Here is an 11,987-nt window from a genome sequence, read left to right on the forward strand (position 1 = left end):
GCTCCGCTGGGACCCCACAGATCCATCCCTGTGCCCAGGGGTGACCCGCACTGGCGGCATCACTGTCACCGCACTGTGCCCCAGCTGTGAGCCGCCCGCGGAGCCGAGGAATGGCTGGAAAATAACTTTAAAATTATCTCATCCCACCCTTTCCCGTCCCAGGCTGTCCCAGCCCCCTGGCCCCGTGGCCCGGCTCCCCGGGGGCTGCAAGGCGATTTCCCCACCTGTCCCAGCAATTAGGGCACATAGAAAATGAAAAGTTAAGTGGCACCGGGGGAGGGATGTTGTTTGTGCCCTCCATAAATCAGCCGGCCCCCAGGGGCGTTTTACGAGACCGTTTCGCTTGATGGCCCTAAAAAATCCCCTCGTTTCACTTGATGGCCCTAAAAAAATCTCCTGGTGTGGCCCAGGCGAGCTCCTGGTCCCAGGGTGAAGTTTAACCACCTGCCAGTGAGGATGTGACAAGCGAGGTGTCCTCTGTCCTCCTGCGATGAACAAATTTCAGACCACGTAAGCATCCTCCCCTGTGTGCTCCTGTCCTTCCCGAAATTCTCAAATAATTTATTCCCTAAATCCCGAGCGCTCTGTGCTGTTTGCCCCTGTGGGTGCCACACTCCTTTCCCCCCCCCCCCTTCTCTCATTTGTTTAATATGTAGAAATAAATTAATCTTGCTGAGTGTTCCATAGTTTGTCCCTGAAGAGGATGGAGCAGCAGAGATCCCATAAATCTGACTGGAAATATCCCAAATCCTGTGGGATTGGCAGGGAAAGCACCTTGGGTGTTCAATATCTTAACCCATTCCCACAGTGTAACTCCACAGCTTCTCCCAGCTCTCTTTCCACTCAAAACTTCAATTTCTCCCCTGAAAATCTGAATTTCCCAGCTCAGCACTGAGGGAAGGCTGCCTGATCAAAAGCAGGCAGGGTTTTATCACCTCAGGGATAAAATCCTTATCAAAAAGGACTTCAGGGAGATAATTCTCACCAAGAAAATAGCCCAGAGCCTGTTCAGGCCTGCAGGAAACCTCTTAGTAAATAATTTCCAAATCCACCAGACTTCCCTACGCTGTAAAACACCAAAAAGCTGCAGGATGAATAACCTGAAGAAAGTTCTTGTTTTCTCTCCAAAAACTTCCCCAAAACCTCTGGATTTTTGCTGAGGGGTACTGGGAGACCTCTGTCCCTCAAAGCCAAGGCCAGGCCCCACAGGCCTCACATCCCAGAGCTCTTTCCACTCAAAAATTCCCCCAAAAAGTTCCAGGATGAAGTGACCTGAAAAAATCCACATAATTCAATTTTCTCACCCCAAAACTTCCCCCAAAACCCTGGATTTTTTTGGCCGAGGGGCACTGGGAAGCCTCCATCCCTCAAAGCCAACCACAACTCCTGACAGAGGAGCTCCATTACTCCATTTCTGTGGTTGTTCTAAACTCCAGCAATCACCTAAAAATATTTCAGTGCCCTGGCAGCTGATTTTTTTTTTCTTATCCTGCTGTTTTAATAATTAATTTTTATTGTATTCCTCGAGCACTGCTGGAGTGGAAATCCCAGGAAGAAGCTGAGCTCGAGGTGGAAGGAACCAGCTGGGACTCCCTGCTCCAGAACCTGGCAGGGGAGGAAAGGACAGGAATTATTTCTGCTGAATTTTGACAATTTTCTGGGTTTGACTTGTCTCCTTTTAGCCCCACCCCTCCATCTGTTTTCAGAGCTGGGATGTGAGGAGAAAAATGGATTTCACAGCTTTTTTTTTTTTTTTGATGTTTTTGCCCCAGTCTGGTGTGGTTTGAGTGGAATTGCTTGGCCTTGAGGGGTTTTATGGTGGAGGTGAGATGTGAGGATCTCAATCTGCTTGTGGGGGTTTCATGGCATTCAGAAGGACAAGGATTTTCGAAAAGGCAGGAAAATAATAAAATCACCTTTTTTAGGGCCAATGTGCAGGGAGCAGCACGTTCCCACAGGGAATTGCTGAGCCTCAAGCTGATAAAAGGAGAAACAGGAGAAAAAAACCTGGGATGTTTCTGTGGGAAAACTGAGGCAAATTCCTCGGCAAATCAGCGCCCAAAACAAACAAACAGCAGCTCCCAAAAATACACAAAACACCGGGGTTTGTCCCAGCTTTCCCTTGTGAACCTGGGGCTCGGGAAAACTTCTGGAAACGCCTTTGGAGGTGGCTGGGTCTGCCCCTGGAAAATCAAAATACCTCGGAAAAACCGCGAGGAATTGGGCAGGGTTTGCTCCTCGCGCTGCTGCCTGATTTGGGGTGGGAATTCCAAGGGTGTTTTTGGAGGGAGTGGGGAATAAACGGAGGAGGGAAGGGGAGGAGAGAAGAGAGAAGGGAAGGGAGGGCCTGGCACTGCCCACATGTCCGGGCAGGAACCCCTCAGGGTTTGGAGCCAAATATTTGCCTGGAAAGCAAATAAAGGCCCTGGTGAGGAAAACCCAGCCCCAGAGGTGACAGCAGCGTCCCCATCCCTGCTTCCATCCCTGCTCCATCTCTACAAGCTCTAAAATGATTTAATGTGATTTTCCCCCCTTATTTCTCTTTCAAGTTTAATCCCTCCCAGTGCTTTCCTGCCACTGTCAAATTCCTTTTGTGTGCTGTTAGAAACCCTCTGCATGTCACTGAGGAGCAGCTGGAACAAGCTGCCCCTGGGATGCTGCGGAATAATGAGACCCAAATTAGTAAATCTGTTAATTAGAGTGGGGCTGAGGGCTGGGAGCAGCCCCACACTCAAGGAAGTCACAGGAAAATTTGGGCCTTTCCCCAAAAAATTGAGGAGGAGCTCACAGGAAAACTTGGGCCTTTCCCCCCAAAAAATCAAGGAGCTCACAGGGAGCTGTCACATCCTGGAGAAAAAAAAAAATCAAGAAATTGGCTTTTTCCTCCCCAAATTCCCAAGGAATTCCTGTGTTCAGTGTAAAGGTCACTGGGAATTTTGTCCAGGTGGAAATGGACATCCTCAGCTGCTCCTGTCATCCCACCTCAAAATTCACAGGATTTGATGTGGGATGGATGCAGAGATGAAGAATATCTGGAGTGGAGCACCAAAAACCTTTCCTGGTTTAAATTCACATCCGGGAGAATAAAAAAATAAAGAATTTGGTGTTTTCCTCCCCAAATCAGGCTGGCAGCCCTGAACTGGGTTAAAAACTGGGTGAAAACAGGGTTAAACATTCCCAGCTGATCTCCTGGAGCCTCTGGGATCCCCACAGGCAGGAAAAGCAGGGAATTGTGCTGAACGTGCCCAAATTCCTGGGACTCCAAGAGAAAACCCCAAAGCAGGGCGGGTTCTGAGCTCTAATGACAGGGTGGCAGGAATTCAGCCTGGAATGGGATCAAGGGTGGGATTTCTGGGATTTTTACCCCAAATCCTGGGGATCAGAGCCCCCCACACCCCTACAGGTGTGTTAGGGCTGGGTTTAGCAGCCCTGAGTCTCCAGCAGGGTTTAACTCAACCCCAGCTCAGGGGCAAAAGCACCCAGTGAACCACAAGGAGCCAAAATCAAAAGGGAAAAAGGGAGGGGTTCTTTGAACCACAATCAAAAGGGGAAAAGGGAGAGGAGCAGAAGGAAAGCCCAGCGTGAACCTGAGGGCAAAGGATCCCCCAGGACCAAACCCCATCCTCAGGAACGCCCGGGGGGCTGCTGGAATTCAATTCCTCCTGCTGGAATTCTGTGTGGCCAGGAGCCTCCCTAATGTGGATTGATGGCCTCAATCTGCTCCCCCTGCGGGGAAAACAGAGCCCCGGCCCCTGATATCCATTATTTCCCTCCAGAAATCCCAACCTAAGTGGATTTCCCCGCGCTGCATCCAGGAGAAAACGTCTCCATCCATCCCCCCACGGCAGGGAAGCGTTCCCACCTGACTCCTCCCGCCCCTGGATTGATTACAGCCGCGCCAGGATTAATTGGGGAGAGTGGAAATGCTTCTCTGGGCGATCAATCTTCCCCCGGCTCCCTCACCTTGTCATCCTCTAATAAGTGGGAAATCAAAATTCCCCTCCTGGCTGCCTCGTGCCTGCAAATGGATTTCTCTGCTGCATTGCTGGGAACCCTTAAAAGGCGTTTTGGGAGCAGCCAGGAGACAAATGGGATTAGCTGGGCAGGGAAAGTGCAGCCGCAGCGTTTCTGCGCTGCCAGCGAGGGGAGATTCAGCCCTGGCAGGCTCAGGGGATGTGGAGCGGGAATTGGGGTGGGAACGTGGGCATCAGGGGGGCTGAGGAATATTGGAGTGGAACACAAAAATCCTTTCCTGGTTTGAATTCCAGAGGGATTCATGTGTTCAGTGTAAGGGAATTTTGTCCAGGGATTCGGACATCACTCCTCTTACCCCACCCACCGGATTCGGTGTGGGAGCTGTGGATGCAGAGATGAAGAATATTTGGAATCAAACACCAAAAACCTTTCCTGCTTTAAATTCCAGAGAATTTCTGAGCCCATTTTCTGTGGAACGGGGCATTGGGAATTCTGTCCAGCTGGAACTGGACATCCCCAGTCACTCCTGTCATCCCACTCCAGAATTCCCAGGATCTGATGTGGGAGCTGTGGACGCAGAGATTGGGAATATTTGGAGTCAAACACCAAAAACCTTTCTGCTTTAAATTCCAGGATTCCCTGCCTTGTCCCAGGGTGTCCCCAGCTGTTTGGATCTGGATTTCCCAGCTGGGCACGCCATGCCAAGGACATCTGGGGGATGTCACCATCTCTGGAACGTCAAATTTGGCTCAGATTTTTGCCAAGGAGTGAGAACCCGGCCCTGTCCTGGGGAAATGGGGAATCCTGGAATGGTTTGAGGGGGGAAGGGACCTAAAGCCGATCCCATCCCTCCCCCTGTGTTCCAGGGACATCTCCCACCATCCCAGGCTGCTCCTTGGACAATTCCAGGGGTGAACCCACAGCTCCTCCTGGCAAGCCCCACTTATTTCCTTCTGCCATGAATTGTAACCCACAGGAATCTGTGAAATCCCACATCCAGGGCAGTCCCCGCTCCCTCCAGTGACATTCCCTGTGCTCTGGGGGGATCCCAGGGGTCCCTGGGTGCCCAGAGCTGGCACTGCCCCATCCCACAAAGGCTCCCAAAGCTTCCAGGGCTTTCCCTGGTGGAAACACGGATGGTGCTGGGAAGCAGAGCAACCTGAAAGAGCGAAGATTAACATTCAGAGCATGCAGGGATCCAGCTTTTCCCTTTCTCCCTCTTGTGTTTTTGGAGGATTGAAGGAGCCAAGGTTTTCCCCGTCCCTCCGAGGGCCCTTGGCAACCCTGGGGAGCTGCTGGAGCCTCTCCCAGCAGGGCTGGAGTGCCCAGGGCTGGGCACAGAGGGACCCAAACCGTGCTTTCACATTGCCACGACCCCGTCGCATCCTCCAGGCAGGATTTATTGGCCCGGGCTCTCCAGGAGATGGAGGCTTTTGTGTGGAATTTTATCCCAAACCCTTCCTGCAGCTGCTGCGTGGGCAAAAGAAAAATAAAAAAAATAAAAGAGAGAGAAGGGTGTGGGGGGGAAAGAATAAAAAAGACATTGAAAGTGTGAGGTTTGAAAAGCTTTCTCCTCTCCGGAATCAGTTTGTGAGTCACACAGAGGGGATGACCGGGGAATATTTCATCCTGCGGGGCCACGCTGAGAGGAGGCAGCGCTGCTGAGATGTGAATGTGCCCGAAGCTGGCTCTGCATTCTTCATTCTGCACACACACACACACACACACACACACACACACACTGAGCTAAACGGGCAGCGGGTTTAACCTCTTCCTGCCCGCGGCACTGAGCGCTCCCCTCCCGCTTTGGCCTGGTTTGGAACCGGGATAACCCCGGGGATGCGGTCCCAGAGAGGCTGAAACACCAAACCCACGGGAATCACTCCCTGCCTCACTCCTGGCTCAGCCCAGGGACAGGGGAGCAGGGAAAGGGGAGCTGAGGGTGCTCTGCACCTGCTGGCCTGGCAGGGAGCGGGGCTGGGGAGGAAAAGAGGGAACAGCCCCAGGGAGAGCCAAGGGATGGATGGATGGATGGATGGATGGATGGATGGATGGATGGATGGATGGATGGATGGATCCATGGAGAGATGGATAGAAGGATCCATGGAGAGATGGATCCATGGATCCATGGATGGGTGGAGAGCAGCCTGCTCCTTTCCCTGGATCTGCCTCTTGGATCCCCTGCAAACCCTGAATCCGAATTTTAGAGCCCCAACAAAACAGGGCAGGAGAGGAAGGGAAAATCCAGGGGAAATCTCAGTGCAGGGCAGTGGGGCTGGCTGACCTTAAAGGGCCCTTCCAACCCAACCCCTTCCATGATTCTCTGCTCCTTTCCCCCCCAAATCTCCTTTGCTGGGCTGTGGGGAGAAGGGAAGCCAAGGGAAGCTCCCTGAGCCCTGGCAGGCCCCAGAGCTGCCCTAAGCCTTTATCTAAGCTGAACCCACCTGGGCCCAGCCTGTCCCTCCAAGGCCACCGCGTTTGCTGCAGGGAGCGGGAGGGGAGCCAAGGAGCCTCCGGCTCCTGTGTCAGCTGCTCGGAGCTGCCGGGCCGCGCACCCTGGCACGGCCTCGCAATCACCCAAAGTGCTCTCCAGGAGCCGCAGCCTCATCCATTAGCGCTCCTCTGACTCAGGCGCTCCGGAGCAGCTCTCCGTGGGCGAGCAGGGGCAGAGGGGGAAAAGCTGAGCCCACCAGGAAAACCCCAATTTTCAGCCCCAGGCTGGCTGGGCTGGGTTTCAGCAGCACGAGTGGGGCTGGTGCAGCGTCCAGCCAAGCTTGGGGGTGTTTTGGGGCAGGCAGGGAGGGCAGTGCCAGGGGCACAGAGCCCCTGGGTGCCCCCCCGAGTGCCCACACCCCCTTTGGGAGCGTTCCTGAGCCCCTGCGCGCTTGGCTCAGCTGCAAACCCCGCTGCTGCTCCTTCCCCGGAGCCATCAAAGTGCTCTTTGTTAGGCAAGAGCTGCAAACAGCTGCCGAGGGCCTGTCCAGACACATAATCCCGGCTGGAGAGCGGGGCTGGAGCGCAGCGGCCGCAGCCCCGCCCGTGTGCCCTGCGGGCAGCGACGGTGGCACCGCCGGCCGCGGGGCTGGGGGCACCCTGGCAGTGCCCTGTCAATGCTCTGGCAGTGCCCTGGCACAGGGGGGGTTCGGGCAGCCACGGTGGCACCGCCGGCCGCGGGGCTGGGGGCACCCTGGCAGTGCCCTGGCACAGGGGGCATTGGGGCAGTGACAGTGGCACGGCTGACCCCGGGGGCTGGGGGCACCCTGGCAGTGCCCTGGCAGTGCCCTGGCACCTGGCACAGTGGCACTCGGGCAGCAGGGAGGCTCTGGGGCTGCAGGAGCTGATTGCAGCCCGGCTCCCACTCCAAGCAATGCTCCTGGCTGGTTTCCCCCATTCCAGGAGCTGTAGGTGAGGGTGGAGCAGATTTCCTGATAAGCTGTGGCCGCCCCATCGCTGGGAATGCCCACGGCCGGGCTGGAGCGCCCTGGGGTGCTGGGGGTGTCCCTGCCATGGCAATGGGGTGATCTTCAAAGCCCCCTCCACCCCAAACCGCTCTGGGGTCAGGAACAGGATCCTGCCCTGCAGAGCTTTGGATCCCATCCCCTCCACGGGAACCAAACAAAGGAGAATATCCCGAAATGGAAAAGGCAGGAGTTTGAATGCAGAGGCTTTGATGAAAGGGAAGGAAAGCTGCTCAAATCAAAGCTCAGCCTGGGACCAGAGCCTTGCCCTGGGCTGGCTCCCCGTCCAGTCAGGCAGGATTTGCTGCAAGCAGCTCCCTCTCTCCTCTGGTTTGTAATTGAGTCAATCAAGCCCTGCTGGAGACCAGGAGTGCCCCGGGAATCTCCACGGGAAGGGGCAGGCGGCTCCTGCGAGGATGCTGGGCCTGGGAAAGGCTGGCAGGGCGCAAACATTCATTAAATTGCTGCTTTTTATGGCAAACGTGGCCAAACCAGGCTGGCTGGTGCTGGAACCCTCTCCTCCTCTGATATCCTGCTCTACCCCAGTGAGAAACCAGTTTAAAGCTGGGCTCATCCTTCCTGCACTGGTTTTGCCCCAGTTTGGGGGGTCCAGGCCCCCAGCCCAGAGCAGGAGCTGGGCAGGGGGGTGGGAGCAGCACCTCTGCCCCTTCCCCTTCTCCCAGAACTCTGCCAGAGCCCGGGAGATGCTCCAGGACGGGCCCAGTCCCAGCGCTGGGCTGGTTTGGGATCAGAGGGGATCAAGCCTGACGTGCCCGAGGGGTCTGAGGGAAGAGCCCCCAGAGCAGGGTGGGCAGAGCTCTCTGCAGGTGAAACCCCTCCCTCGTTTTCATGGAATCATGAAACAACCCCTCCCTCGTTTTCATGGAATCATGAAACAACCCCTCCCTCGTTTTCATGGAATCATGAAACAACCCCTTCCCTCGTTTTCATGGGATCTGGGGATGGTTTGGGCTGTGGAAGAGCTTCAGGATCGTCCCAGTCCAGCCCTGCCTGCCAGGGACACCTCCCACTGTCCCAGGGTGCTGCAGCCTGCCCTGCCCTGGGGACATCCAGGGGCAGCCACAGCATTTGTGGGAAACCTGTCCAGTGCCATCGGGAACTGTCACCTGATCCCGTTTTCCTCAGGACCTTCCCCTTCATCCCCCCCTTCAGCCAGGAGGATATCCATTTTCCCTCATTTACTATTATTATTATTATTATTATTATTATTATTATTATTATTATTATTATTATTATTATTATTATTATTATTATTATTCCTCTCATGTTTGGGAAACCTGTCCAGTGCCATCAGGAGCTGACACCTGATCCCTTTTCCCCAGGACTTTCCCCTTCACTCCCCTCCTCCAGCCAGGAAGATTTCCATTTTAATCCCATCCAAGTGGATTTCCCCGTGCCACATCCAGGAGCAAACGCCTCCATCCATCCCCTGGAGATGCAGCAGCAGAGGGAAAGTTCCCACCTGATTCCTCACCCCACTGAGGCCGGGCCCCCCTGCCAGTGCCACCTCCATCCTTCCCTTCCCTCCCTGCAGCCCTGGAAGGCTCCCAAGGCTGGATGAGCAGCAGGCAGGGAACGTTCAATTAGAGATCAGCGCAGGAGATTTAATGGAAGGGCTGGCTGGAGCCCCTGGCAGCAGCAGGGCTGAGCGCAGTGAAATCCCATAAAGTGGGGAACAGCCAGGATGGGAGTGGGTGTCCCTCCCGGTGACCGGAAAATCAATGGATCCCGCAGTGCAGAGGGAAATGGGGGATTGGGGATGAGAGAGGAAGGTGCTGGCACGGGGAGAGGAGGGGAGAAGGAACCAGGAGGGTGAGAGCAGCCCAGCCTCCCTCTGCTGCCCTGCAGGATCCACAGAATCCCGGCAGGGACCCCAGAGCCCATCTCAGCAGGGCCCAAGGAAAAACTCCAGAGAAGTTTATCACCAATTCCTCTCTTCCTGGCGAGAAGAAGTGAGGAAAAATTGGGAAGGAGCTGGGCAGGAAATCCCCAAAAGCCACGAACTGGGAGAAACATCCACAGGAACCGGGAGAAACATCCAGGTTCCTCTTCCAGCCTTTCCTGGCGCCGCAGCAGCAAACGCGAGAGGAAAGTGGCCTCTCGTGGATGGGAACTGCGCTGCAGCTCCAGGAAAAGGGCAGGAGAAATGGGGGGAAAAGCTGTGGAGCAGCAGAGAGGCGGCTGGGGACAGCAGAGAAAGGAAACCCTGCTCTGTGAGGGCGGTGGGACACAGGAAGGGGCTGCCCAGAAATGTCCCATCCCTGGGAGTGTCCGAGGGCAGCGTTTGGAGCGCCCTGGGGTGGTGGGAGGAGTCCCTGCCCAGGGAATGGGGTGGGATTGAAGGTGCCTTCCATCCAAACCATTCCGCTCTCCCAGGCTGCTGCATCCCTGCATGCCAACCGAGCTCGGACCGGGATGGACCATCCCTGCCCTCCTGCATGCCAACCCATCCCTGCCCTCCCGAGCTCTCCCAGGCTGCTGCAGGGATTTCCCAGCCGGGCTCCATCCGGGCAGGGACCGGCAGAGGGCACGAGCGGCCCGGGGGAGCCGCGGGGAGGGACCGGGAGGCGACACCGACGGGGCGGTGACACCGACGGGGCGCCCCCGGCCCCCTGAGGGACCCCACCCTCCCCTCGGAGCCCGGCCCATGGCTTGGAATTCCTGAGCTTCGTGGCATTCCCAGTGCCATTCCTGGGCCATTCCCAATGGCATTCCCGTGCCATTCCCGTGCCATTCCCAGGGCCATTCCCAATGGCATTCCCGTGCCATTCCCGTGCCATTCCCAGGGCCATTCCCAATGGCATTCCCATGCCATTCCCGTGCCATTCCCACCGCCATTCCCAATGGCATTCCCGTGCCATTCCCGGGCCATTCCCAGGGCCATTCCCAATGGCATTCCAGTGACATCCCCATGTCCCAGGGCCACGCCGTTGCCGGGGAGTTTCCTGTTTCCTGTTCCCCCAGCTGCCAGCCGTGTGTTCCCACAAAAAGCGGGATTGTTCCCAGAGCTGGAGCAGCCCCTGGCTCCCGGATGTCAGCCGTGTGTTCCCACAAAAAGCGGGATTGTTCCCGATCCCGGGAGCCTTCCCGGAGCTGCAGCAACCCCTGGCTCCAGCTGTGGGCGTGTGTTCCCATTAAAAGTGGGATTGTTCCCCGGAATTGCAGCAGCCCGTGTTCCCCCACATGTCAGCCGTGTGTTCCCATTAAAAGTGGGATTGTTCCCCGGAATTGCAGCAGCCCGTGTTCCCCCACATGTCAGCCATTGACAGGGGTTGGATTGATCCCTGTGGATCCCTGTTTCACCTGCAGACCCCTGAGGGTGCCACAGCGCCCTGGGATGGAGACTCCAGGGTTTCCCCATCCTTCCCAACTCCCCCCACAGCAGGATCCAGAATTTCCAATTCCACAAAACCTCCCTGGGACGCTCCAAACCCCATCCCTCAAAACTCCAAAGGCCGAGGGAAGCATCAAAGCCTGGCGGAGGGAGGGCTGATTAAAACTTTTCCAACACGGGCATGAATTCAATTCAATCCATTTCTCTTTCCATTTGCGTCCCCTGCCTTTGGAATCCCCCCCTGCACGTGCTGCAGCCATCTGCGGAGCACATGGAGCAGGGAATTCCACATGGATGCTCCCCAGGCCTGCAGAGCTCTGCCAGGGCTTCTGTTGGACCCCCTGAGCAGGGATCCCAGCCTGACATTGTGCCTGGCTCCCATCCCCAGCTCCTGTTTGGCTCCTTCATCCCAGCTGTGTGTGGGCAAAGGGTTGGAAGGGACCTCGAACACCCCTTGAACCTGCAGGGATGGGGAATCCATGGAATGACCTGTGCCAGGGCCTCCCCTCCCTCCCAGGGAAGAATTCCTTCCCCAAACCCACCTAAACCTCTCCTCTTTTAGTTCAAACCCCTTCCCCACGTCCTGTCTCCCCCAGCCCATGGAAAAAGGGGCTCCCTCTGGCTTGAAGCCCCATTTAAGCACAAGGAGAGGCTCCAAAATCCCCCTGGAGCCCCCCCAGTTATCCCAGCCCGGTTCTGGGTGGGAACAGATCTGGTCTGGCTCTGCTCCCCAACTCCACACTGACATTCCTCCTTCCCAGCCGATTCCCAGGTTCTCCCACATCCGTGGGGCCACAGCGGGATCAGCGCGGGGCTGGGGAGAGGCAGCTGATCGTCCCTACAGGAGCAGCCTGGTGCAGGAACGCGCTCCCACTTTCCTGCTCCTTCTGCTCCACAGGATGTGGCTTTGCCAGCGCCCAGCACGGCCCTGGAGGCAAATTCAGGGAGCGCTGGGTGGCTCTGAGACCCCTCCTCACCCCTGAGAGCAAGCACAAATTCCAGCTGGGAAAGGTCCCACATTCCCCAAAGAGGGGCAGGAGAAAAGCAGTGCACAAAACAAAAACAAAATAGAGAAAATCATAAAATCATGGGAAAATTCAGTTCCCACATTCCCCAAAGGCGGGCAGGAGAAAAGCAGTGCACAAAACAAAAACAAAAAGAAAAAAATAGAGAAAATCATAAAATCATGGGAAAATTCA

The sequence above is a fragment of the Ammospiza nelsoni genome, chromosome 22 (genome assembly GCF_027579445.1).
Source record: "Ammospiza nelsoni isolate bAmmNel1 chromosome 22, bAmmNel1.pri, whole genome shotgun sequence".
Lineage (NCBI taxonomy): Eukaryota > Metazoa > Chordata > Aves > Passeriformes > Passerellidae > Ammospiza > Ammospiza nelsoni.